The following is a 22,738-nucleotide window of genomic DNA, read 5'->3' on the forward strand; positions in this document are numbered from 1 at the left end:
TCGATCCCCATGTCCCTTGGGAAGACAATGTGGTCCTGGTACCATGTTGTATCTTGCACATGGCACCTAACTTCTCTGAGTCCCCCGTTTCTTCACCAATAAGTAGGCAGAATTCTAATTCTAAGATGGCCCTTAAGGTTTCCCGTCCCCTGATGTACACATGCTGCATAATTCCCAGGACTGTGAACAGGATGGACTTTGCTCTCGTGCTTAGGTTACGTTACAGGACACAGCTGACCCCAAAACAGATTATTCCATGGGCTTACCCTACCCAAGAAAGTCCTTTAAAAGCAGAGTTTTTTTTCTGGCTGGTCACAGAAGAGGAAGTCATGGGAATTACAATCAGGGGGATTTGACTTGCAAGGTTGCTTCCTTGAAGATGGAGGGGGCATGTGGAAAGGCCACCTGAAGGGGTGCAGAGAAGCCCCCCCCTACTGACAGCCAGCAAGAAGAAGGACCCAAGTCCTACAGCCAATGGATTGTATCTGGATTCTGACATCAAGTGAACAAGGCTGGAAAAGCAGAATTTTCCCCAGGGCCTCAGGACAAGCGCTCAGCCCACAGGTACCTTGATTTCATCCCTGAGCAGAGGAGTCAGCCTCTCTGTACCAGAATTCTGACCTCTAGAACCATGAGCTAACAAATAAGGGCCACTAAGTTTGAGATGATTTGCTACACGGCGAGAGAAAACGAATACAGCCTGCACAAGTGATGCATATTCGGGCCTGCGTGGAAATTAAATCCAATAGTTGGACAGAAGAACCAGATTCCCCAAATCGCTAAACCAAATGGAGCACTCGAGGCCAAAGGGAAGGGGCTCAGGGGTCAGCGGATGAAGGAGGGAGCACCAGTTTTCAATCATCAACTTACACGCAAATGAGAAAAGACAGGGGAGGGCGTTTCGTGCTCCAGAAAGCCTGAGTTGTTTTAGTTGAGTGTAGTGTGTGTGTGTGTGTGTGTGTGTGTGTGTGTGTGTGTGTCGCATCCATGCTGCTCCCCTGGGCCTAGGCTTTGGCTTGTCTGCTGGAGTCAGTGTGCTGGGATGGCTGAGGATGTGGTTCCCAGAGCTAGGGTACCTGGGTCCCCGTCCGGCCCTGTACTCGTGACCTCTGTGTCGCCTCCCTATGCCTGAATGCGGGGCTAAGAAATAGCAACTACCTCCCAGGGTTTTAGTGATTTGGTAGACCAGTGCCTGGTGCTGCTCTGGGCGTTATCCCACAGTACGCCCAGCGATCTAGGTCTGGAGTCACCTGCTCATGGGCCTGGGGCACTGTCATGACTTCCTTCTCTTGGGCACCGTGGTTTTACTGGCACAGCCTTGGAAGAGTTAATGTTCCGGCAACTACGTCCCGCTGCTGACTCCTACGAAATGTGCAGGTAACTGAAGCCACTCTGCTCTCCCCTCCCTGCCACACCAGCTGCTCTGGAATCCAGCCAGCGCTGCCCCGCACCCCAGGGCAGCATTGCGCCACCCCTCAGTGGCCTCCGTCTATCATTTCCTGATCCTGCTGCCCGAACCATCCGAACTTCTCACCACTCCTCGGTTTTCGTCAACCCCACATCCTCTGATAGATCTCAGTTATTAATACAAACAGCTGTGCTCTGTCCCTCCCAGTGTCAAAACCCTGATTTCTTAGGACGGGCTATCCTATGAACACTGTCTACAATTCCCCACCTCTGAGCGTAGAGACTCCGGAGTCTCGCAGGCCTTGTGGACTGCACACAGCTCGGCCGGGTCAGTCTGACCCACTCCCCACCCCTAGAGACTGGCACAGGGTCTCACACACAGTCGGAGTAGAACAAGTCTCTTTAGAACCTAGCTGGGTTGCTCATTCATTGAACCGAGCACGTTCAGCACCTATTTTGGGTCAGGCCCAGTGGGAAGGGTAAAGATTCAGTCCCTGCCTTCAAGGGGATCACTGTTGTGGGAGGAGGGGCCAGGAACAAAGGAATGCATAGACTCACTGGTTCTGAGTGACTACACCTAGAAGTCAGGAAGAAAAGAGTAGTCGATTCTGATGATGTCTGAATGGGTGAGAGAGAAAGAGAGAGTAAGAAGTGTATGTAGACAGGAGACCCCAAACTGCGCGAATGTCCGAAGAATTTCATGCTGTCTGTGTGGCTGGAGGTGAGAGGTAGTGACAGCTCGGGAGGCGAGAGCTGGGCAGGGGGAGAACTTGGTATACGTAACAGGCTGGGCTTGATCTAGCAGCCGAGGGAGGTCACGGAATCGTCTTAATCAGCGAGGTAATGCAGTCGGGACCAGAGGTGTGGCCGGGGCAGAGGACGGGCTCAGGTGGAGGGAGCGAGCCACTGCTCTGCCATCCACCAGCGGGGCCAGCACTGCCCGAGTGCTGCTCCTGGCCTCCAGCAGCAGGTGAGTGGCCCGGGCGGACCCGCCTGCATCCGGTCACCAGGAAAATGTTACACACACCTGACGTTCTACATGGTACGTGGAGCCCATGGGTTTACCTCTTCTCCCCCAAACTCGGGGGACACAGAACAACGTTCAACGAAATAAGAAAGGTTCAAGTAAGAACAGTCTCAGAGAAGCACCAGCCGGCCAGCAAGTCTGAGCAAAAGCAGACAAGGAGGAATGACAGAAAATCGAATCAAAGCTAAGCCGGCTTCACCCACCAGGGGCAGGGAAAGGCCCACGTGCTAACTGCCAGGGAGGGAATTGTGCTTGGAGGCCGCTGGAGCCACGGCAGGGCTGGCTGGCCAGAATTACTGAAATCCAAGGGTAATGAGTGAATCCTTCAGGTTTCCAAAGAGACAAGAGTGGGAAGGAGAGGAGACCCGAAGCCACCTACCCCACATCTTACTGTCTTCCTTAGCATGACTCTTTTCCAGGAGACTCTAGCCCTGACACATGCTTTGACTGCTCTTTGCAGAAAGTTCCTGAAGGATCCATCAGCTCTTCAACAGTTTGTGCCCTAAGATTCTTGGAGTCCCTTGCCTTGCCTCAAAATTCACCCCCCCTTACCCTCACCCCCAGCCTATGGTGTGGTATTCCTTGCACCATCCTGATGAAGCTCCCACACTGACGTACCCATTTAAAAATTTTTTTTAATGTTTATTTTATTTTTGAGAGAGAGAGAGAGAGAGAGAGAGCAGGGGAATGGCAGAGAGAGAGAGGGAGACAGAATCTGAAGCAGGCTCCAGGCTCTGAGCTGTAAGCACAGAGCCCGACGGAGGGCTCGAACTCACAAACCAAGAGATCATGAGCTGAGCCGAAGTCAGACGCTAAACCAACTGAGCCACCCAGGCACCCCTTGACATATCCATTTTAAAGGAGACTTTCAACCCTCAGCAAATCCCGATCTTGCTGCTTCCTCTGGATATGATAAAGCTCCATGGAGGTGATGCCACCCTTTACCCAGGTCAGCAGTGGGCTCAGCTTTGTCTCTGACTCTCCAAAAATTTTGAGAACCAAATTGCCATTGGACTTGACATTACTAACTGCCAGAAGGCAACAAATACTACAGAGGTCTGAGGAAAAAGGGTTAAAAGATCTGTTACTCCACTGGCTCTCAAAGCCAAAGACAGAAGTACTAAAAATAGTATGCCACTTATCTTTTCTTAAAACAATTACTCAAGGAATTACTACCACAAAATTAAAACTGTATCAGAATAAGTAACTCGAGAAAGGGCAAGACAGGATACACAGGAAACAGTGATGAACAATAAAAGAAAAATGCACAGTCAAATCTAAGCAAATGCTGATAATAACGGTCTCATTTGGCTGGGAATTTCAGCTCCTTGACACTAGAGGAGCATGGGTTTTAATTTTTTAATTTAAGGGTAACCATTTCCAGAAAAAAAAAAAAAGATACAGACCTCTTAACTACTGTGTGTGGGGTCGGCGGGGAGAAACAAAAAATTAGATTAATTAATTCAATTAATTAAGCGTTAGACAGGTAAAGGAAAAGGTATCATAACCAAAAGACATAAAACAAGCCCAAATGTATCAATAAATAGAACAATGTGAATAAATTAAATGACTGTATTTTGAGATAAGAGATTAGGTTGAATGGAAAAAAAAAAAATCCAGCCATCTGCTGTTTGGAAGTGATACATTTAAAACAAAAGGACAAAGGTTGAACTAAAAAAAAAAAGGCAAAAAAACATAATAAGCAAAATGGTAACAAAAAATCCAGGAAAGTTAACGTTAATATCAGACAAAATGTAAAAAATGTTAAATGGAATAAAATGGGGCACTTTAGATTGCTAATGGGTCTATTTCTCCAAGAAGGCACATGAATCATGAACCTTACCTTCACCCTGAACAGTGGAACCATAAAATATATGAAATCATACAGTTTTAGAACCACAAGAAGACCAACACAGAATAGCGTCTTGAACACATTACTCTAAGTCTGATGGTACAAGTAATCTCTAAAGAAAAGTAGGGAGGTTCTGAAGATACAGCTGGTAAGCTTAACTTCATCCATATACAAGAAGGAGAGAAAACATCTTTTTCTCCAATGTCTTCATACCTGACTACAAGAAAATCTCAAATTTCCAACATGTATACCACAGTCTGCGGTCCCAATGCAACGGAGTTAGAAATTAACAAGCAGCTAAATAAATTAAATAAATAAATAAGTAAGTAAGGAAACCATGCGCATGGTAATTAAAAAATGCTTTTCTAAATAACTTGAGTCAAAGAGGCACAAAAATACCTTTCTAGAATATTTATGAATGCATGACATTGAGCATCCTACTTTTTAAAAATCTGGGGAAGGGACCCCCGGGTGGCTCGGTAGGTTAAGCATCTGACTCTTGGTTTTGGCTCAGGTCATGATCTCATGGCTCATGGGTTTGAGCCCCACGTCGGGCTCTGTGCTGTCAATGCAGAGCCTACTTGGGATTCTCTCTCTCTCTGTTCCTCCCCTGCTCGCTCTCTAAATCTCTCTCTCTCTCTCAAAAATAAATAAATAGGGGCGCCTGGGTGGCTCAGTCGGTGAAGCGTCCGACTTTGGCTCAGGTCATGATCTCACGGTCCGTGAGTTCGAGCCCGCGTCGGGCTCTGTGCTGACAGCTCAGAGCCTGGAGCCTGCTTCCGATTCTGTGTCTCCCTCTCTCTCTGGCCCTCCCCCATTCATGCTCTGTCTCTCTCTGTCTCAAAAATAAATAAGCATTAAAAAATAAATAAATAAATAAATAAATAAATAAACAAACAAACAAACTTAAAACATAATAAAATAAAATACAAATCTGGGGAGGGTAACCAAAACTGCATTGGGAGGGAAATTCAGACCTTAAATGCTCTCATGATAAAATAAGAAAGACTGAAACCAAATGAATTAAGCATCTAACCCAAGAAGCTGATAAAGGGTAGAATAAACAAAATGATCTATGCGGAAGAAACGAATAAGTTGAAAACAAAAATGAGTGAACGAGAAAAGCATAGCAGCCACCATGAAAGAAATACACAGCTGCAGACTGGCTCTCTGAGACCAACCCCAGGGACAAAGCCCTGGCTGATTTGAGTAACAGGAAAGGGCACAATCACAAATAACCATTAAGAAGGGCAGTATAAACAGGTATATGAACATTTTTTTAAATTGAGAGAAATTCATACATAACTTGATGTCAATGAATTTGAAAACTGATGATTTTCTAGAAAATTATAAACTGTAAAACCGAAGAAGAGGGAGAACCTGATGACCAGTAACCGTATAAGAGGCTGTCGAAGGTGTAATTACGGTGGAGGAAGAATGGATTATTTGAATAAGAAAGCTGTGACAACTGGCTGGCTGTCTATCCCTTCAACAAGTACTTACTAAGCACCTACTATGTGTCAGGCACTGTTCTGGGCACCGGAGAGTCAGCAGTGAACAAAACAGAAAAGATGCCTGCTTTTCAGGATCTGAGGATCTAGCCAGGGAAGATGCGTGTAAACCTACAAGCATGAAATAATTGGGATACGGTGAGGGAAGGCAGAGGATTCTATTTTAAATAGAGTATGTGCACCAGACTTAACACAAATTTATTGGGATTAAAGAAATAAACAATACATATCAGCAAGTCCACGAAAATACCAGAACTATTAGAATATTTGTGTACCTTAGTGTTGGAAAATAACTTTCAAAGCCTGAACTGGACCTCCATGCTCTTAAAGGAAAAGATGAATAAATGTGCTTACATAAAAAACACTAAGCCCTACATACAACAAAAGGCCCCAGCAACAGTTACAAAGCAAATGACAGGCTACGTAAAAATATTTGCAACATATAAAAATAGGGCCAAGGTGCCTGGGTGGCTCAGTTAGTTAAGTGTCTGACTCTTCAAAAAAATTTTTTTTAACATTTTATTTTATTTTGAAATTTTTTAAATGTTTATTTATTTTTGAGAGAGAGACAGAGTGCAAGCAGGGGAGGGGCAGAGAGAGAGGGAGACACAGAATCCGAAGCAGGTTCCAGGCTCTGAGCTGTCAGCAGAGCCCGACGTGGGGCTCGAGCTCACGAACCCAGGATCATGACCTGAGCTGAAGTTGGACGTTCAACAAACTAAGCCCCACAGGCAAATGTCTGACTCTTGATTTAGGCTCAGGTCATGATCTCATGGTTCATGAGATCAAGTTCCATGTTGGGCTCTGTGCTGATGGCGTGGAGCCCGCTTGGGATCCTATGATTTCTTCTCTCTCTGCCCCTCCCCTGCTTGAACTCTCTCCCTCTCTCTCAAAAATAACTAACCAAACATTTTAAAAATAGGGTCATTATCCATGATATATAATAAGTACCCACAAAACATTAGGAAAAGCTAACAAAATGGAGAGAGGAAATAAATAATTTTCAAGGAATGAAAATGTCTAATAAAGATAGGAAAAGATGCTTGGCCTCACTAATTATTAAAAAAGATATAAGTTAAAGTCAATATCAACTCTCCCCCATTTGGTTGGCAAAGAGGAAAATGATGGCCACCATCAGAGTTGGAGATAAGAGGTGGCCAAAATTTACGTGGAGCCAGCGGCTTCCCAAGTGCACACACAAATATACATCATCTTCCAGGAACGTACACACAGATGTCACACACACGTGATCAGTGCAGCAACATTTTTACCAGTGAACATGGAAACAACCTTACTATCCATCACTAGGGAACTGGTTTAATAAGTGAATGCTGATAAATCCACCCAATGGAATAGTCATGGGACTATTTCTTAATGGAAAATAATTCCACACTCCTACCAATAACAGAGATTCTCAGTGGTTTTTTTTCTAGGTGTTGAACATGGAGTTCAGCCCTTCTCCGGGGCGATCTCCCTCCCCTGCCACAGCAGGATGCAAGGCAGGACTGGGACCCCAATTTCCACATGAGGCTTGGCAAGGTTAGGAGACCTGGTAAGTGGTGAACTTTGGTCCATCTGACTCTGGAACCCCCACTCTTAGCCACTACGCTCACTTCCTGTCAGTGGAATGGTGTGGGAAACGGGGCAAAGTAGCATCACACACACACATATCGGTATGGCTGTGACTGCTGTGGGCCTGGAGAATAATCCCCAAGCTCTCAGCTCATCTGAGGGCTGGGACTGCAAAGGGACAGGGTTTGGAGTGTGCACTGTCTTCTTTATACATTTCCAAATTGTTCTTTTTTCTTTTCTTTCTCTCTCTCTCTCTTTTTTTTTTTTTTTTTACAATAAGCATGTTATGAGTTTTATAAAGACAGTAATTCAAAAATGATATCAAAATGTCTTCTTTTCAGAAAATAGCTGAACAAGGAAGGCCTATCAGGGAAAGAGGGGCCCATGTGCCAGGTGGCGCCCACCCATGGCAGGAAGGACTCTTCTGCAGCTTTTCTGCAGGCCCCACCCAAAACCTCAGGGGGAGGGAGGGGCCGTCCTCTCCACTCCCCACCCTCCCCATGGAACCAAAGCATCGAGGCACATCCGGCCTGGGCACTGGGGTTGGCATCACCGCAGGGGAAGTTCAGCTGTGATGGAATGAAAGAAAAGCCCCAGATGTCTGCAGGGGCCAGCCTCACTGCCACAGCGTGAGGCAGCCAGGACACCACGACTCCAGCACTGGACCTCACTCCCCGATCCCAGAGAAGGCCCTGGCTGCCCTCCTGACACACAGCCTGTCCCACCACTGTGAACAGGACACCTGCAAATAAGGCTGGCACACGGCTGAGCTGAGTCTGATCTGCTTGGGGCGGGGATTCATGGGACAAATCTATCCATCTGTATTTTTATTTCCGCTCTCATGGTCTGTGGGTCACTGAAGAGAGAGGAACACCCAAGACACTGGGACACACATGGCAGAACCACAAGGAATAGCCTGGTGGGTCGTGCTGGGCTACTTAGCAAACGGGAGGGGAAACAGGGAGAATTACTGGCAAGCCTCATTTACCCAGCGCCACACAATCCTCATGGGTGGTGCAGAGTGTTGGTCCGGGCATCAGAAGGGCTTGGGTTTGGACCCTGGTTTCACCCAGGAATAGCTGTGTGACCTCAGATGAATTACTTAACTTCTCTGAGCCTCACTTTCCTCACGAGTAAAAAGTGAAAAACATCACCCTTCCCTGGGTTTGTGGTATAGATCACATGAGACAACATGTGGGAGAGATGTGGCACAAACTCAGCAGACAAGAGGCACTCAATAAATGCCCTAGCCCTTCTCCAGCTTCTGCAAGCTGCCCTTCTTCTGTCAGTCTTCCCTCCTAGAGATCCTGTTTCACGATTGGCTCTGCAAATTTTTCTGCCTTCTTCCCTGCAGCCGGGCTGGGGCTCTCACTTTTCTGGGGTGCTCACCTTTGCTTCAAATGCCTGCACTTGAGTCTGAGAACACTGTCCATATGCACTGGGCAGCCCAGAGGCTGCTTCTGGATCTCTCCCGGGTCCTGGCTGCATTGTCCAGATGAGAGGCTGCTCCCTCCCATGTAGTAGAGTGAGGTGTCCCAGACAAGGAAAGCGAGCAGAGAGAAAGGCAGAGGGGCTCAGGGCCTCTGATACGGACGGACAAGACCTGTTTTGAGAGTACCTGGTGACTCTCAGTAAAAGCAGGGTTTTTAAAAACAGAGGATGCTGATACATTTCCAGTTGTTTCGAGGATAGAAAAAGAGGAACTTCAAGGGCAGGGTAAGGGATTCTGTGTCGTGAGAGGCAGGAACACCCGGGCCCCCAAGCTCCATATTGGGACTAGGCAGAAGGAATAGTCACGGTTTTCAGGCACTGCAGGGATGGGGAGGGAGGCACTGAATGGCACATGGAGGGCACCCAGCCCAGGAGTCCAGGAGAATAAACAGTGGCAGGGAGAGGAGCTGCGGTCGAAACCCCAGGGACTGCACCGGCTCAGACAAGGTGTAGAGGAGCTGTTTCCTGCCATACTGGGCCACGCCTTGTGGGGGCCCTCTCGCACCGGAAGTCTCCCCTCGCTGGTGTGGTAGAAAGCCCACCGGACTGGCTCACACTTGGGGTCCCGCTGCCTCCAGCTGAGTGACCTTCCACAAGGCCCTCCTCGTCACTGGGCTAGACCACAGGGTGCAAAGGGGAAGAGACCTGGGCCCCTGCCTCAGATGTCACAGATCTAGTAGGGAAGATGGGCCAGAAAATCAGCGATTATGGCCCTTTCTCCCAAGGCACCCCACACTTGGGCTGCTTTCTCCCCAAAAGGCTCATCACATCTTCCCCAGTTTGGAGAGACAGAAGGGACGGGTAGGGAGGGAAAACCAATGTTTGTTGACTGCCTACCATGTGTCAAAGCTGTCCCTGCATTATGTCACTGTCACACTGATGCTACAGGCAGGCTCCTTCACTGTCACATGACAATCGAGGGAGCAGACGTTCAGAAAACAAGGAGATGGGGTGGCCTCGCACAGCAGGACAGCCCCAGGCTTTGGTCACAGATAAAACTGGGTACCTCCAGCCTCTGCCACTGTGTGGCCTCAGGTGCCATTTAACACTTCAGGTCTTAGTTTCCCCATCTCTAAAATGGTCGGGAGAAGAATTAAATAACATAGAGGCGACTTTCCAAACAATGACCTTCCCGCTCTTTCTCTTTTGGTTATTCCTGATCGTTCAGCTTTACTTACACTTACAAGGATTTTGCCCTCTAAAAGAAGGAGATTCCAGATCCCATAACAGGAGGACACAGAGAGAGAAGAGCAGGTCTAGACTCTGGGAGACCCCAGGGAATGCAGAGCGTCAACCAACGGGCCCGCCTTCGGGAAGCAGTTAGTAAGCGAGTCCCGCTGGGAAGAAGCAGGCAGGGTGTGGGTGTTTGGAGGGACAATTGCTTTGTGTCCCCACAACGACTGCCTCTTGAGTTGAGAGGGGAAGCCTGGTGACCCGGGGCCCTCAAGGGACCCAGCTGAGCTTCTGGTCCCAACCTGCCCCCACTCCTGCCCAGGGCCGCCCCTCCCCCACCCCCGCCAGTTCAAGGGCTCAGTCAGGCAGCGGAGGCTATGCCAAAGGAAATTGTTTGCTACAGAGCCCTCTGGGTCTGCTCTGCCCTTCTTCCTTTTTTTGGACTCTGTGGCTGTTTGAGTGGGTACCTTTTTCCATAGAAAGTTTCCATTGCATCAATTATTTGCATTGCCACCTCCTATATGTAGGCCGTTCGAGTCGGTGAACCGACTCTTTGGGCCCTTTGGGCCCTTCACAGTCTATAGGGGGGTCAGGAGGGTCTGGGTCAGCCCTCAGAGCCGCTGTTCGGGGTTGCCGGGCGGGTGGGAGGAATGGGCCCGACCCTGGCAGGACTACCTTTCATCTGCTCAGTGCCCTTAGGAAAGACCTTTCTAGGGTGGGATTTAAGAGCACAAGCTCCTGGGTTTGAATCCTTCCTCCTCGGCTTGCTAGCTGTGTGACCAGGGTCAGGTTGTTCATTTCACATCTCTGCGACTCAGTGAACTGGTTTGTAAAATGGTAACAAATGTAGCGTCTACCTGGTCGGATGTAGGGAAGACTCCATTGGTTAATCCAAATTAACCATTTGGAATTAAATTAAAATGTTTAGAACAGTGCCCGGCCTAAAGCCTCAGTAAGCGTCAATAACTGTGGATGAAGTTCTTTTCTGTCACCCTTGTTAAGACCCAGTGCTTGTCCCCTCATCTAGACCAACACGTGACAGAGTCCAAACTGTCCTCCTGACCTCACTCTCTCCACAAGGCCAGATAAACTGCCCTGATACCCAGCTCTCACCTGGCCCGTTCCTGTCCCAACTGCTTCAGCGGTTCCTCCTGGAGAGTACAGTCCCCACCTGGGATCACCCTCACAAATATGCCAGGATGCCCCTGACGTCACAGTTCCTGTACAAACCCCTGCCCTTGCCAAAACTGCCTGCTCAGAGCGTTCACGTCCCCTCCCGTGCAGGGCTCTGTCTGGAATGCTTGTCTCCGTGCCACTGTGGCCGAATCCAACCACATCCACCATTGTGAGCCCAGCTCATATGCCCCCTCCTCCACGAAGCCCTCCATGACCAACCCTCCCTGGCCAGAAATGATCTCTTATAGATAGCATTTGGTCTCTTTATTGTGGCATTTACCTCCTCTCCCGTGTGTGTGTAATACAATATATACAAATTCTTGTCGGCATCACAGACAAACCACACGAACTTTGAGGACAGGACTGGGATGTGTCTGATTCATCTCTGTATCACTCACAAAGCCTTGAACATAACTGGTGACAATAAATGAGTGAATAAACACTGAGTTCTCTCAATTTACTACCCCCGGGTAACGGGAAAATATCTGTAGGTGTGTTGGTGAAGATGAATCAACATCCCGACAGCATCCACATGCTTTTCTTGGTTCCTCTTGGGGGAACCAGCAGATGGGGGTATCATCCAGGGACTGGGACCAACTGGCCTCTGTTGCTGAGTCCCAGGTGAGCAGCCCAAGGCCCAGGGTCAGATTCTGAATCTCAGCGCGGGCATCTTGAAAGTCACCCAACGCATCCTGAGAAGTCCAGGAGCCATCAGTGACCTCTCCCCCATCCCCCATATCCCATATGTCACCAGATTCTCAGTGAACTGGCCCCTGAATGGTCTCAAACCCATTAGCTCCTCTCCACCCTGCCCACCCCCCGCCACCGGTCCGTGCAATGCAAAGGGGTATTTCTGCGTCACAGAACAGCACAGATCACGGTGCTCCACGACCACTTCTGATGCCTGCTGACTGCCATCAGAAATCCAGATGCCTTTGGAAAGGGTCAGAGCCTCTTCCCCATAGGGCCACCGTGACCGTCCAGCCTCACCCTTCTCCTGACACTCTGGAGAGTGTCTCACCCCTTGCCTTTCAACTACCTGATAGTTCCTGAGCACACTGCCTTCTTCCCAGGCTTCAAACCCTTGTTCGCCCTGTCTCTTCTCTCAGGAGGGTCCTCCCTCCCCTTCTTTACCAGCCAGACTCCCCCCCGCCCCATCCTGTGAAAGCTCAGCTCTGGCCAAACCTCCTTCTGCCCCGGCCCCACCACTGTCCCGGGGCCCAGCCAGAGCTCCCTTCCCTCACGCTCCTGGCCCTCCACCCAGAGCTTTGCTGTGACACCAACCACATCACACTGTACCAGTTTTCCTTCCGCTGGGCTGCCTTCCCTGCAGATAGCCAGTGTCTCGGGGGCAGGAACGACACGTACTGGCTGTGTACTCCCGTGCTCAGCACAGCAGTTGGGGTGCGGAATCGGCACATGACCACTGGCCTGCCTTCCAGGGTGTTGCCTCTGACATCACCACATCCAGGACAAGCAACAGGTGATTTTGCCAAACTGGCGGGTCCAAGGTCCACCTGAACCAAAAGGTTTTCCCAGGGAACCTGCCATCTCTCCCTGTGCTGCAGCCCCAGGACCCCGCACAGCTTGGCGCTTGCCCTTGTGCCTCTCCGGGACTCCGTTTCCTCTTCCGTCAGACCAAAGACCAAACAAGCCCATCTCTAAAGAACCCCTTCTGTTCTAACTCCCTGCTGAGGAGTGGATATTATTTATCAGCCAGAATAATTCTTCCCGATTAAAGAAAAGCAAACAGAAGGAGCCAGGCATCCTTCTCTGCTCCTCCTGAAGCCAAGCTGGGTCTCCCGACTCTGCAAATGATGCAAGGTGTCCTGTTGATCCTTGAAGGAATGCTCTCATTTGGTGGCATCTTCTATGTCTTTATGAGCCAAGGATTTAAAACACCCTTGCACATCTGTTCCTTTTTTTTTTTTTCTTTTTCCAATTTTAACAATTGGGAGTAATTGGTCTTTCTCACTTTCATTTTACAGATAAAATAGGGCTCAGGGAAAGGAGCAGCTCCTGAGAGCCCTCCCTCCAGCCAGTGTGTGGGAGACAGAACTGGCCCCCGGGTCATCTGGGGCCCCACCCGACAGACAGGCAGGGAGCTTTAACAAAACAACAGCACAAACCTATTTCTGTGCTGTTCCCTGGGCTTTCTTCATACAGAGAGGTGAGGGTACAAAGCCCCACAGTGAGCTGGTGGGAGGGAGAGACGCCTAAGTTCCTAGAAGCCAGGTTCCTTCCAGGCAATGCTGAGAGCCAGACTTTGTCCAGGCAGAGAAGCCTGGGTTCCAGCCCCTTCTGCCATCGCACGCATCCAGTCCAGGACAGGGCAATGCCTTGTTCCACCTGCTGGTCTCCCCTGCCTTCCTGGCTGTGGGGCTCCTCCTCTAAGACACCCCCCCTCCTCTAAGACCCCCCCCCCGCCCCGCCCAGTGAGGGCTGACCTCACTTGATCTGTTAACCAAAACAGGGAGAGACCGAAGGTAAGGGGCTAGGGCTGTAATTCTGGGCCCTCCTTCCAGCCTAGCTCCTTCACTTCTTACCACAGCCTTGTGCTATTCCTTTGAGGACACAGTGGTCCTGTCTTCCAAATTGGATTAGAAACTCTTACATGGAAGCACACTGACGAGGAGGCTCCCCATTTGGACTATCCTGCACAACTATTCACAGCCCGCGACTTCCGACCATCCGACCATCCCCGACACGGCATTCATCACCACTGTAATCAGGGAGCTAATGCATAATTACTCACTCTCTCCTTAAAGAGTGTAAGTTCTCAGGGAAGGACTGTTTGTCTTGTTCCCAAGCTGCAGCCCAGCCCCTCACAGAGTATTAACAGAGAGTAGGCACCCAAGAAACAGTGTTGGAGTAATAAGCTCACTCAGCCACTTACTCACGCATTTAATTGGAGGCAGAGGGGACCCGCCCTGGAGCTGAAGGTGACAGAGGGGTGTTCTGGTCCCAGCTCTGCCAGGAGCCTCCCCTGCGCCCTTGAGCAAGGCGTTCCCACTCTCCAGCCCTCAGTTTCCTCATCTATAAAAGGGAGCGTGGGGTTAGACCTTCCAGGCTCCATCTGTGTGACACTGAGGGGCATACTACCTTGGACTCTGCGTCTCGGGCACCTCACCGGCCTCCCCACGTCCTGACCCTGGAGCTCCATGTTTTCTCTAGGTTTGCCCAGCTCCCGGCATATGGGAAGGACCCAGGAAAGCAAGGGAAAAGGGGCTCTCAGGCAGAAGGGTGGCATATGCCCCACGTGGGAGAATAGTTGTCACTCCTGGGCTGCACCTCGGGGAGAAAGGTTACCCATGACCGCAGTTTGCTCAAGGGCTTTCATATCCATCAATCTTGCTCACCTCCAGCCTGATCTGCCCAAGGGTTCCCAGGCGCCACAGCCAGGACTGACCCTGGGTGTCCCGTGGGCAATTGTAGACCCCCTCGGCACGGAGAGTGGCTCCTACATGTCTGGGCATGACCAGCTCTAACCAGCGAATCCACTCGGCCTTCTCGGTTCTGGCAACTCCCTGCTCTGTGGCCGGTGGGTGGGTGGGTGGGTGGGTGTTGGGGGAGGAGCAGCAGAGGCTGGTGGTTAAAACCCAGACAATGCAAAGTCACCAGAGTGTCAGGTCCCACAGGGGTGGCACCAGGTGTCAGAGGAAGAAGTTACTTAGAGGGGACAGGACAGGGGGCCTTGAAGAATTGGAGGGCTGACAGAGGGGAGAGGGGTGGTGTTCCGGGCGGCGGAGACAGCACCTTCACAGCGTGCACCTGCAGGAGACCCCGCCCGGGGGTCTAAGGAGCTGTAGGCTCCCAGAGGGGAAGTCACTCTCCCACCTGGACAGCAAGCTAGCCAGCGGGGACCTGTGACCAGACCTCAGGAAAACAGAAGAACACGTCTGCGACTCTCCCCTCTGAGGCACTCTGGCCACATCAGCCTCAGCCTCCCGGGTGTATGCTACTCGCTGTCACGGTAGCAGATCACCATCAAATTCAGTGGCTTCAAACAGCACAAATTTATGATCTCAGAGTTCTGGGGGACAGAAATCCATGCATTTTCACTGGGTTTCACTGGGTTTCACTGGGTTACAATCAAGGGGCTGGCAGGGCTCCGTTTCTCCTGGAGGCTCTAGGGACGATCCGTTCTGTTTGTTTTTCCTTTTCAACTTCTAGAAGCTGCTCGAATTCCCTGGTTCATGGCCCCTTCCACCTTCAAAGTCAGTAACGGCTGGCAGAGCCTTCCTCGAATCTGATTCTTCTGCTCCCCCTTCCATGTTTCAAGGGCCTTGTGATGGCCCTGGGCTCAAGTGGATAATCCAGGATAATCTCCCGATTTTAAAGTTGGCTGATTAGCAGCCAGAATGCTATCTGCTGCCTCTTTGCCATGCGAGGTAACATACTCACAGGTTCTGGGAATCGGGACATGGACATCTTTTGGAGGCCATTATTCTGCCTATCATGCTGCATGAAACACATCTCCCCCAAATATAGCTTCAGGAGAAAGGCAGCACAGGCAGAGAGAGAGAGAGAGAGAGAGTCAGGAGACAAGAGCAGTGGTTGGGGGGGGGGGGGAGGTATACACTCACATCCTACCAGCAGCAGCCACAGCGGCTTCCTGGCTGACTTCTTGGTGCACATCAGCCTTGGAAAACTCATCATGTTTCCACACCGAACCGGGCACGTGCAGTTTCCACAGTGACAGCAGGAGCAGAGCCAGAAATAACCCCGCTGAGGGGGAAAACGTCCCTTCCTTGGTGCTCCACTGGCTCTCACACACTCACTCTCTCTTGTCACTGTGGCTCTGCGGGCATGAGAGCCCCTTCCAGGGTTTGGGGACCACTGCGCGGTGGGGGAGGGCGGAGGGATTTCCCCCCCAGGGATGTGACTGCGGGGCTGGGCTGGCACTCTCGCCTCATCACCGGCACCCCTGTGGAGAGCTGTCCCCCCCTCCTTCACCGCCTCACCACCCCTGAGCTGCAGGTCTATATAGCATCTCAGCCTTTCCTTCTCTGCTTTTGCCACCAAAGGCTGGGATCTGCTGGCCACCCCCTTGGCCCTGACCCCCACGCTGCTCTGATCCTACCACCCCTCCTTGGGCTTCTCCGAGCCTGGGCCCTACCTGGGATGGGGGCCCAAAGAGGGAAGCAGCCACTGTCATGAGACCAGCTGGTCCCCGGCTATGCCTTTACTGGAGGTGAGTCCCGCCAGCCTTCTGCATTTCTGCCCTGGGAGTCGGGTCTGAGAAGCCAGGTTCGAACCCTGCTTCTTCCCAAAGCTCCCCTCACTGCCCTGGGAGGTTCCTCTAAGAATGAGATCGCATCCCCCGTAGAGACTAACAAATATCTGCGCCTTACTGTCCACAACACTTAGACGACAGGGTGTCCCTCAGGCCCTGGGAAATACTTGCCATGACTGTTTAATCTCTCATGTTGTATCTAAGGAAAACGAGAGTTAACACAACTTCCACATGCTGGGTCCTGTGTGGAGTATTTTGTATGCACTTAGCTCATTTATTCTTCCCCTGGACTCAACTATTCTCATCCTCAACTTACAGAGGACCCGAGAGTCAGAGAAAGCAAACAACTTGCTCAAGGTCACGCATTCAGACAGTGGTGGAGCCCAGACTGGACCCCGGCGTGCCAGACTCCAAAGCTGAGGCCACAGGCACCACGTCACTTTGGGCAGGGGGTGGGGGAGGAGGCTCATGGATGACCCATGCTGGAGGCTAAACAGGATGTTCCCAAGTTGCCTTCTAGAAAGCCCAGAGCCACTCAAGTGTCTCCAGTGTTGTTGGTATAAACCGTGATACTGTGTGAGGTTGTATTTGGGCTACAGGGAGGGAATGCAGGAGGCCCCACTGTTTTAAGTGTTTGGAAATCACCAACCCTGCCCTTGTGCCGAGGACAAGCCCAAGGCTCAGAAACAGAGGTGACTTTTGCCCAAAGGCAAGGGCTTCACTGCCACAGAGCTTTGCTGGGTTTCTCCCGCTCCGTGAAGGAACTCCCACTTATTCTCCATTCAGCCCTTTGCGCCGCTTGGCACAGAAGTTACAATCAGATGTGGTGTGGGTCCTGGCTCCTGCTTTTACAGGGCTGCACGCCTGGCAGCTTGGCAGTGAAAACAGCCGAGTCTCCGTTTCCTCGCCTGTAAAGTAGGGCCCGTGTGGGTTACGACGACAGGCACAGGCAGGCTGTGTGTCAGTCGTGAGCCGTGCATCGTGATCACGGGTCCTGAGCCGCTGTGACGGGGAGATGGAAAGAGCCCTATACTTAGAATCAAAAAGCCTCTAGCACAGTCCCAGCTTTGATATTCACCACTACGTGCCTTGAGCCACCCACTTGACTTCTTTGAGTCTTACTCTTGGAGATAAAAATGTCTCCGTGAGGGGTTGGTTTGAATTTGAAATGAAGTAACACAGGGAAATGCTGGAGGCACAAGGATCCCCTGGGGGGTGGAATCCCAGCCTCCACCCTGTACACTCTTGGATTCTATAGCCGAGGGGCAGGCCCCAGGATTCTTGCATTTTCCCAAGCCCCGCTTTCCCCTGGCCCATAATTCTCTTGCAGGGAGTCAACAGAAAACACTGAGAAATCACTCTAGAAAGCACTCAGTATGTGTTTGTGAAATAGAATAGACGAATCCTTGAACATCTGTTGAACTGCATGCACATGGCTGCTGGAAGACATGGGCCGGAGGAAATAAGCAATTTTCTCCAAATACATTTCCTGTGAAGTCCAAATGATGGGAACTGGGTTGGGGCTTCTAGGACAGGGAGGAAAATGCAATGACTCCTTTCCCGGAGGAACAGAACACGAACTCTTCCCGTCCCACGGGGGACAGACCTGGCTGGAAGGTCAGAGCCCGGTGGCTCAGGGTCAAACCCAGGGAGGGATATTCCAGGGAGCCCCCTGGGGACTCGTTCCAAACCCTGTTCTCTTCAGCATCTTCATGCAGACAGGAAAGAAAGAACTGAAAATATGCTCATTAAATCTGCATCTGGCACCCAATTTGGCAGGGTTGCCAAAATTCTGTAAGACTAGAATTAAATTAGCAAATTGGAAGTAAAGTGATTTTAAGCAGACATGATGGAATTCATTAGGACCAGGTGGAAGCCAGGGGGGGGAAGGGACCCAGGAAAGCCCACATGCCCCAGGAAAGAGGTGAGGCGGGGGGGGGGGGGGGGGGGGGGGGGCGCGGGGTGGGAAAGCCTGGCCCTGAATGGAAACAGAAGAGAAATCCGTGAGCCGACTTGACCCAAATGATAAGATTCACCCTCAGAATGTGCTGGTGACCAAGATGGCCCCATACTGAAAGGTGAGGAGAGGCATCTTCTGGCAGACAGGAGGTGTGGGGACCATGAGAAAAGACCCCAGGGGAACTGCTGGAAACTGAGACAGGGCGGGCTCCCCAGATGGGGCCGGGGGCCCCTCAAGAGCAGGCGCGCAGTGTGTCAGCAGGCGTGTTTAGGAGCCTTCAGTCTGGGGAAAACACTGGGATGGCCACAGAGGGGACAGGAGGTGGCACACAGTCCATGCAGGAACGGAAAAGGAAATAAGTATTCCAAGGGCACTTGCTAAAGCACCAGGCACTGTGTTGCTTGTCAAGTATCATCTCAGTTAATCTTCTCGATGATCCTATACTGCACAGATTAGTATTAGTCTTTTCATTTCCTTGGGCTCTCTTTTTTGTTTCGTTTAAAAAATATTTTAAAATACCCACAGAAGTATTTAACGTAAAATGTGGGCAAGCGCCTCCCCACCCTCCCCAATTTTTTAAAAAGTGTATTTATTTATTTGGAGAGAGAGAGAGAATTGAGGGAGTGTGGGCAGGAGCAGGGGAGGGGCAGAGCCGGAGGGAGAGCGAGAGAATCCCAAGCCGGCTCCACGATGTCAGCAGAGAGCCTGATGTGGGGCTCGATCCCATGCATGAGATCATGACCCGAGCCGAAACCAAGAATCGGACACTGAATCGACTGAGCCACCCAGGCGCTCTTGCCCTCCCCAATTCTACTCCCTAGATGAAACTGCCACTAACAGTTCCCTGGTATGTTTCCACTCTGTTTCCATGAGCACAAAACATATTTCAGTGTGCAGGTGCATACATAATTGTTTAACTTTCCCTGTATAAAAATGGGATTGTATTAAACTTATCACACAGAAACCTTTTTTCCAGTTAAGACTATGTTGGAAATGTCTTCCCATGTTGGGACCTACAGATTCACTTTTCTGTTTAAATGGCCACAAAACATTCCACGGTGACAAACGCACCATAATAGATTTTTAAGCATTGCCACTGCCGGCCACTGAGGGCCCTTCCGATTTCTCCCTACTTCAAACAATTTCTCCCTTGTGCAAGCACATCTTGGTGCACGTGCATCTTCCTACAGCTGGGGAATTGCTGGATAGAAGCGGGCATGTACATTTTTCATTTGCATTGATACCAATTTAGGCTCACGCGTTCCCTTTGACCCCTGCCACCACTAGATCTCTTTGTTTTTACATTGTTGCCATCTGTAAGCATTCTAACGCACAATCTTTCGGTTTTTGGTAGCTAGAGCATTAGTCCACGTTCATGGGCTATTTTGTGAACTACCTATTTATATCTTTTGCACACTTTTAAAGACTTGCCTGGTTTTGTTTTGTTTTGTTTTTTTGTTTTGTTTTGTTTTTTAGTTGATGGAGTTTTCAGAAATAGCGATGACAAGTAACATGTAGCTTTCTATGCACCAGGACCTGCTCTAGGCTCCCCACAAGCTTCATTGCACTGAATCGACACCCTAGGAGGGAGGTGGTAGCTTCCGCCCATGTTTATGGCCAGAGAAAGAGAGGATTAAAGACTTCAAATAACATCTCAGATCACACATTTCAGATGTGGGACAGGCCAGGGTCTGAGGGATGAGTTGAACCAAAGATGTTGTCCTCAAATGAGATGTTTGTGAGGCTTCCCCGCCCCAAGCTAAACCGTAGAGAAAGGACCCCTCCCCCACCTTAAATGTTTCCTCTTTCTGCCATGTCTCCCTTACTTTATTCATGGAGTCTTTAAGAGCACATTGTTCTCATAATACCAGGTGAGGAAATTGAAATTCAGTTTCTGACAGAGGCAATCACAGAATGGGATTGGACCCTGCACCTTGGATGGGATGTGGACATGCCTGGGATGTGCCTGGAGGAGGAGAGCAGGGTTTGGGTTGTGGGGACGGGAGTCAGGGAACACGGAGGCTGAGGTGGGGCCCTGCTGGAAGGTCTCGACAAGGCAGGCAGGCAGTGTACAGGACTCTCCCCTGGGGGCAACATGGAGTGGGGAAAGGCTGCGATCTGGGGGTGCTGTGAGGATCAGCCTAGCTCGAAACGGTCATCAAATCAAAATGTGTCCTCACCCACCCGGGCACGTCCACGGACAGGCACACGGACCAGTAACAGTGCTCTCCTTTCAGTGTGAAAAACACACCTGTGTACGTGCAGATTTCACATGCAAAAGCCAGACTTGACAAAGACCAGATTTTGGCCCATAGTGGCATTTTTTTTAATGTGGTTCTTTTTTAGCTCTAGAAACACCAATGTCACAGGTGGGTTTCTGGGTTAGAGGCCCACCGCTGAGTGGTCACATGGGCTTGGTTACCCTCATTTCAATGACATTACTTCTGTCTCCCATGAACACAACCCGGAGGGGAGGAGGGAGGATCGTTTGCATGCGAGTTGCCACTTTTCTTCTGAGAAAAAAGAAATTAAGTTAACAAAATAGGAAAAAAATGTGTGAAACTGACATGTTGAAACTAATATGCAGAACCAAGTTTTAGAGCCACAATTTAGCATTCGTGTTTTTTTCAGCTTTGACCTCAGATAACTCTAGTGTTCCCCCAAATGTTTCCGTATGAAACTCTAGTCCAGCTACTCCTTGTATATACACATACATTCCTCACGCGTATATTCATATACGTATGTCCTATGTCTTATAGGTACATCTATATGAGCTATATGTGAATTCTCTGATCAGTCAAGCTTGGAAAACTGCACATAATACCCGCCTCTACGCACACGCACACACATTCTCCCACACACACTTTTTTGGACATTTCCAATGCACATCTTGCATATTAAAGACCCAGAAGTCCTGCAGTATACAGCCCTTATGATACGTGGCTGCAACACTTTTATTTTCTCCCTGTAACACATCTTTCCACCCCTCTGCACCTATGTTCTACGGAGCACGCCGTGGGCAATGCTGGAGTTCTTTATTTTACAAGATCAGAGCCCGCTGAAAAATAAAGAGCCCATCTCGGAGGGCCATCCTACACTTGTAAACATGAAACGCTTTCTGATAGACTTAGGACGATGGTTTCCTGTCCTCCGTCTGAGCATCTTTTGCCCCTCCTGCACTCCAGGGCAACACCAAATGCCCACACACCAAGGCAACGTGTGGAGTGACACGAGCCTTCTGGAAGCACCTAGGAGACCAAGCTGCCCGGGCAGGCTAAGTCATGGTGCTCTGCAGTTGTGAGGCGAGCCGGGGCCAATCACCTGCTCTGGGCTCAGAGGTTCTCAGACGGAGGGTCTCCAGAGATCCACCGAAGCCAGCTCACGTGTTTTAGGAATGGGGAATCACAGCACGTAGGGACCAAACCTTAAGAATCCCTTGACTGCAGCTCTTTCCTTCGACCCAGAAGACACCCTTCGCTGGTCGTAAATGTTTTCCACCCTAAAAGAAAACCCGATTCGCAGTAATAAGCCCTTCCAGTTCTCCGATTCTGTTCTCACTACCTGGCACCACTCCTTCTCAGCCATTACTCACTACGATTCATACAGTCACGTGATACAGCTCCACAGATAAAACTAGGTTTCCATCTGTCTGCTGTAGCATCAGGCGAAAATGAGCTGGTGAACTTTTGTCACGTGTAAAGGGCATACTTGGAATCGCCTAAAATGTAGGTCAGACGGTATACTAGGAATTCATTTGGGGGCAGTCTCCAGGGGAGATACCTCCAAGAGAACATTTCTCCCCTAGCATCATGCCACACGCCGGTTTATACTTTTGCTTCTCCTCTCTCACACAGGCAACTCCAGGTAGCACACTCGGGGTGACTAATAACAGCGGGGATTCAATTACTTAATGACCTTTTATGACTTCCCTCAGTAACCCCGAGGAGGCCAGTGGTCGGAGTATATGTGGATTTATTCACTTATTTTTATACAAACTTACAGCTTTGGAATAATCTCATACGGACACAAGATTTGCAAAGACAGAGGGGAGTTCCCCTATACCCTTCACCCGGTTTTCTTTAATGCTCACCTCTTACATAACCAAGGTCCGTCTGTGCTAAGAAACTGATCTTGGTACATTACTATTAGCTCAACTACAGACTTCGTTCGTATTTCCCCAGTTTTTCCACTAATGTCCATTTTCCATGCCAGTCCAGAGTCCCACGTTGCTTTAGCCGTCATACTTTCTTAGTCTATGGATTTATTTTGTTTTCAAGAAATATTATCCCCTACCACCTGCAAAGTGGTAAGCTGGGTGCCCAGTGGTCCTGAA

The 22,738-nt window shown here is 50.0% G+C and overlaps 1 protein-coding gene across 2 annotated transcripts in view; it reads right to left on the reverse strand.

Moving 5' to 3' along the window:
- HIVEP3 (HIVEP zinc finger 3) overlaps positions 1-22,738 on the reverse strand; it is a 379,962-nt gene that overhangs the window by 96,525 nt on the left and 260,699 nt on the right. The gene's annotated exons all lie outside the window — the stretch shown is intronic.

The sequence above is a fragment of the Panthera tigris genome, chromosome C1, assembly GCF_018350195.1.
Source record: "Panthera tigris isolate Pti1 chromosome C1, P.tigris_Pti1_mat1.1, whole genome shotgun sequence".
Classification (NCBI taxonomy): domain Eukaryota; kingdom Metazoa; phylum Chordata; class Mammalia; order Carnivora; family Felidae; genus Panthera; species Panthera tigris.